Source organism: Homarus americanus, unplaced genomic scaffold (assembly GCF_018991925.1).
Source record: "Homarus americanus isolate GMGI-L3 unplaced genomic scaffold, GMGI_Hamer_2.0 scaffold39155, whole genome shotgun sequence".
Lineage (NCBI taxonomy): Eukaryota > Metazoa > Arthropoda > Malacostraca > Decapoda > Nephropidae > Homarus > Homarus americanus.
In genome coordinates, this window is record NW_024737042.1 from 4,833,616 (window position 1) to 4,839,774 (window position 6,159).

Genomic DNA, 6,159 nt, shown 5'->3' on the forward strand with positions numbered 1-6,159 from the left:
ATGTCCACCCCACCAGCTAAATTGGCACTGGCACCAGTAAGGGAGGCAGCCAAGAAAATGGAAAAAGAGTTGGTGATAGTACACATTCTTGTTTTACCCCCTTTTGGATGGGGAAGAACTTAGACTGGATGCCATTGTGTTGGACACTGTCGTTCATGTCATCGTGGAATTGCTTCACAATGGCAATGGATTTTGGGGGGCAGCCAAAATGGCTGAGGGTCCGCCAGAGGGCTTCCCTGTTCCCCGAGTCGAAGGCTTTGGTTAGGTTGATGAAGGCCATGTACAGGTCAAGATGCTGTTCTCTGCACTTTTCCCTGTATTTGAAGGACAACAAAGATTATGTCAGTAGTGCCACGTGATGGTCTAAAGACACATTGAGATTCTGGGAGGAAGTTTTCCACCTCAGGAAGAAGTTTGTTTAGGAGCACTTGGGCAATAATCTTGCCAGCTACGGACATCAGCGAAATACAAGGTAGTTGCCACAGTCTGACCGGTCTCCCTTGTTCTTATAAATATTAATGATGGAGGCATCTTTCCCCTTTTCCCATATAATCTCCAGGCCCCGATGTGGGTCAGTGACCTGTGCCTGGGTGGACTAATCCCCGTAAAAATAAATAAATAATTAAATAAATAAAAGATGAGCAGAGGAGGGGCTGCACCAAGAGTGATTAGCCCATAAAATGTTTTAGTGGAATTGAAAAATTCGCCAATCTTGTGCTGATCTTCAAGTTTTTGCGTTTCACATGCTTTATTTTTAAACCAATCATTCTTTAGATTGCAAAGTTCGCCCTGGGCCGCTGCTTTCTTCTTGTGGAGGATATCAGCTTTGGTTCGAGACTGATGGAAGTTCTGCCAGTCATTTAAAGCAGCACGTTTATCATTGACGAGTACATTGATTTCCGGGTCATTTTTATCAAACCAGTCCTAGTGTATTCTTTAAAACTGGCTGAGGGTCTCTGCAGGTTTTTGTCACTACAGTGTCGAGAACACCCCATTAGGCGCTGGGATTTGGGTTGTTTGTTGTCGGATTGTTTATCAGCCCCTGTTCGAGCTGCTCTCTGAAGGCATGTGCTACCGCTGGATCCTCCAAACGTTTAGTGTTAAAACCTCTTCTGGAGGCTTGTTGTCTTCGCCAACTTGGGGCAACGTGAAGTGAGAGCTTGGGTCTAACGAGCCAATGATCAGTGTCGCAATAGTCTGAGCCATGCATGGCTCGGGTGATGAAGACCTGTCGGCGATCTCTTTCTCTGACAATAATGTAGTCAATGAGATGTCAGTGTTTGGATCATAGGTGTTGCCACAAACCCTTGAATGTGTCGGTTTGCCTAAACAAGGTATTGGTGATAGTGAGGAGGAGAAGGCCGTTAGGGTTACACTTGCCTAGTCTATTTCTCCCTATGATTCCCTGCCAAATGTCAGCAACTCTGTCAACTCTGGCATTGAAGTCACCTAGGAGCACAACCTTATCTTCTCTGGGGATAGAGGTTAGCACTCTGTCAAGGTCAGCATAAAAGGCCTCCCTTGATGTTATCTTCTGCAACAAGTGTTGGGGCATATGAACTGATGAAAAAGGCATGACGCGAGTGATTCAGTGGGAAGCGGAGCGTCATGAGATGCTTGTTGATCCCAACAGGCATTTCAGTTAACCTATGCAGGATGCATTGGCGGATGGCAAAGCCAACTCCCTAAATGCGGTTTCTCTCCATAGCAGGCTTACCCTTCCAAAAGAGGGTATAGCCAGACCCCAGTTCTCTGAGTTGACCCTCGTCTGGGTGCTTGGAATCACCAATGGCTGCTTTGTCGATGTCATACCTAGCCAACTCTTTTGCCACAAGGGCAATTCTTCTTTCAGGACACTCATTTGTGCCAGGAGGGTTCCGACATTCCGTGCAGCGACCATAAGAGGTTGTATAGTTTTTGTTTTGATCTGTAATTGTGATTGTGTTTTCGACTGCATAAGGATGACCTTATTGGGTGCGGTTGCCCAGTCAGGTTGGTTCTTTCTTTAGGCAGGCTATGTTTAGGGCACCTTTTCTCGCCCCCTCCCCATGTGGGGTGAGCAGAGTTTGTCTTCGAGAGGGCTGCTCAGTCCCACAGACAGGACCAGATTGCACTGCTGCCTAGATTCCAGTGCATAAACGACCATCTTATCTATGCCGGCCCTGTGCAGAGTTGTAAATAGATACTCCCGGCAGTCATCTCTGCCTGTCCCCGTCGCCACAGGACTTTTGGGGGTATAAGGGTTTGATGATGATGTGAAGTATAATGAGCTAGATGTTGGCTAAGCAGGAGTTGATTTATGTGGGGAGGCAGGAGCGCAGGCTGCAACCACACATCTTGGCTCTCCCTTTTCCTGATCCAGTTGTGCATTTGTTACAAGGACTGGGGAGAGGGAGAGTTGCAATGGACTGCCGATAGCCCAGTTTCTTGGGTTTCGCCTTAGTACCCTGTCGGTTATGCATTGCCTTCATCCGCCGGTATACTCTTTGGGTTCCCATGTTGGTCACCTCTTCCGCCTATACCGCCTTATACCTACCAAGGTTAATCCGCAAGGCAGCAGGGCAGTGGTTGGTAGGCGTCAGGATGTGTCCACATGCCAGTGGGCCTATGTGCCGTCCCTCTGGGGCCCATTGCTGCTCTGAGATCCCCTGCTGGTCTAGCCTGGGCCCACGATGCACCCAGTTACCGTGTGTTACCACGAGAAGGCTCAGCAGCGCTCTTGATGGTGAAGAGACTGTGTACTGGCAGGCGAAGACTTGTGCAAGTTGCTTCCCTGTTCACCACAAGGGCTAGCCAGTGGCGGTAGCTGAAAGCGAGAAGGAGCAAGCAGCGCTTGCACCTTAACACTAACATAATGCTGCCAAACTATACGCATTACACCACCCTGTGTGTACACAGACACACACACACACTACCACAACATTCAAACACAATATTAGACAAGCATAGAGGAGTGTCAATCGATGTGATGATGAAATAAGTGTACATAAGCAATACTTTTATTCAATATATAGTGGAGCTATTTTTTGCAAGTTGTTAGAAAAGAAATTTATTCCCGGGATGTCACTCTTCATTCCAAGGAGGGGGGGCGGGGGGGGGAGAGGAAGAAGAGGAGAAAAAAGGCGAAGAACGAGAGAAAAAGAGACAGAGAGGATAATGAAGACTTCTTATTCTCCGAACCAAAACAATCCATCAGCTGATACAAAAGAAAATGGGAATCTTTGCAGACTAAAACAACGTGTACAAGCAATGAGAAAAAGTCCAGTAACTCAAACAATAAGATGGTGAGGCGACAAAGCTGGCTACCGGGTCGTCGCTCCTGCCACCTCATCAACTGTTGTGTGAGTGTGAGTGTGGTGGGGTGAGAGGGAGTGGGAAAGAGAAGGAGAGGGGGAGGAAGAGGTGGGAAGAGTGGGGTAGAAGAAAAGATAATGGGAGAGGGATGAATAGGTGGGAGAGAGAAGGAGGGGTTATGGGAGAGGAGTGGAAACAGGGAGAGGAGGAAGAGGCAGGGAGAATGGGAGAGAAGAAGGATGGAGAGGAAGGAATAGGTGTAGACAGTAAGGAGTGAGAAGAGTCTTGGTGCAAGAGACAGCCAAGAGGGGAAGTGTTAGCTCTGAGAGAACCACAAGAGGCTATCAATGTCGCCCAACAACTAGAGAAGTAATGAATTAAAAACGAAAAACAAAATTACACTTGGAAGAAAAGAAAGATAGAGTATGAAATAAATGATAAATAAAAACAATATAAAAATTGGATCACCTGAGCATTAGCCCCCACCTGATGATTAAACACCCTGACGATACATGGGGACTTGGTTAGGTTAGGTTAGTTTAGATTATACTGTTTAGGTTAGGTTAGCTTTAGATTTAGGTGAGGATAGGTTAGCTTTAGGTTAGATTAGCTTTAGGTGAGGATAGGTTAGCTTTAGGTTAGGTTAGCTTTAGGTGAGGATAGGTTAGCTTTAGGTGAGGATAGGTTAGCTTTAGGTTAATAATAATAATAATAATAATAATAATAATAATAATTAACGGTTTATTGAAAGAGCTTGGCAGCCAGAAGGCTGAAAATATACAGTTACATATTTGGGGAATGGGTTACGAATTACAAATAATATACAAGTAATATAAGTGATACAAATAAGATATATAATAACTAGATGGGGAAAAGCTCAAACTACAGTTCATTTCAACATAGTGACAGTGCAAGGAGTAGTGTATACTGGGAGTGAATACACTGATTTATTACAAGTTATTGATAATTTTTACAATGGTTGGGACTGGTGAGGATAGGTTAGCTTTAGGTTTGGTTAGTTTTAGGTGAGGATAGGTTAGCTTTAGGTTTGGGTAGCTTTAGGTTAGGTTAGCTTTAGGTGAGGATAGGTTAGCTTTAGGTTTGGTTAGCTTTAGGTGAGGATAGGTTAGCTTTAGGTTTGGTTAGCTTTAGGTGAGGATAGGTTATCTTTAGGTTTGGTTAGCTTTATTTTAGGTTAGGTTAAATTAAGCTAGGTTAAGTTAGCATTGGGTTTGGTTAGATTTACTTTGGGTTAGGTTAGGTTAGAGTTAGGTAAGGCGAAGTCACATTAGTCATGGTTAGGTTAAATAAGCGTCAAAGTATATAATCATCTGGTAAAATAAGCTGGGGTTTAATCTTCAGGTAACTCCCTAAATAGAACAAAGAAACGTTGGCTTCACTTATGTCAACTAACATTCGGTGGTCTTTATTTATTTTTATTTATTTATTTATTGGGCACTCCCCTACATCCTTGTGTAAGGTGAAGCGCAGAAGCGTTTACAGCGCCCAACAGGGAAGCATGCTAAGTTCATGCTTGCATTCGGTGGTCACCATCCCATCTACTATGACCTTCTCCACCTTAACCTTTGACCTTCCTCGTCCAAGAAGCAAGAGACATCATTCAATTGTCTCAAAGAAAACGCGACAGCAAGAACTTCATGGATACGAAAATGATATGACAAACAGACATCCTGGCACGCTTGGCTGTTAACCTAAAGATTAACTCGCCCTCAACTTATTTCAACTGAATATAAACCACCCTAACGCTACCTAGGGGGTTAAGTTAGGTTAGGGTAGGCTTTGAGGTTTAGTTAGATTGGGTTAGGTAAGATAAGTTTGGTTTGGTTAAGTTAGGTTACGTTAATTTAGCGTCAGGTTATGTTACTTTAGCATTAGGTTAGCATTTGGGTAAAATAAGCGGGGGTGTCTAATTTTAAGGAGATCCCAATTGGCCGCCATATCAATACATTCGCCAATTTTAGCAGGTTGATAATATCTTCCAGTTCATAAGATAATTTTAATGTACCCTGTACATTAAAATGCCCGCACACGTCCAGTGGCGCAACGGAGACCATACCGACCGCCCGACCAACTAATAAGTCGATCATAGGTGAAGAGGAAAAGTAAGTCAGATAAGTAAGTTATCCCCCGTTACATTATGACAGACAGATAAGTATAACAGAGTTTATTATCTTCGATGTCAAGACGGAGGAACACACTCGAATTCGTTTTCTTTTCTTAATAATAATTCAAGGACGCCGGAAGTCACCATCCTACTTTTACTTTCGAGGAAAATATTTTACGTACAGCTTTGACCCCTGGTCATGAGGGTGTAGCGTTGACGTGGGTAGTATCGACACATAGTTGGGACTCCCTTATATTAGTTGGGGGGGGACAGGCAACGCATTAGTTTTGATCGAGTGTCAGTCCAATTTTGTCCTCAGTTTTGGCTGCCATATTTATAATTTGCTTAAGTAAATAACTTGACGCATTTCCAAATACCAATAAGGAAAATAAACCTACAGTTATTTAAAGGATATGAATGATCCCGGCCGAAATGACCTTGGTAGTTGACGCCCAGGAAATTAATTGGAAGAAAAATGATTCGTCGAATTCTTACTCGTTGGAGAATGTTAAGCTTTTTTAAATCTCCAAGTTAAACATTGAGGATATGTCCAACAGGCAGCAGGAAGTCTGACAATTGAAGGATTTATTTTTGCTACCGTTTTAACAAAAGCACAGGAGATGGGCCTCTGCAGAAAACAATTTGTGAGGCATGTATCGCCCCTCTGTCCGCCGAGGCTCCTCTTGTTCGCCATTTCCCGCCTGAACTACAACAACAATGAAGGGCGGCACCGAGCAAAG

General features: G+C 44.0%; 1 protein-coding gene across 2 annotated transcripts in view; it reads right to left on the reverse strand.

Moving 5' to 3' along the window:
- LOC121872611 overlaps positions 1–6,159 on the reverse strand; it is a 34,237-nt gene that overhangs the window by 12,563 nt on the left and 15,515 nt on the right. The window lies entirely within an intron of this gene.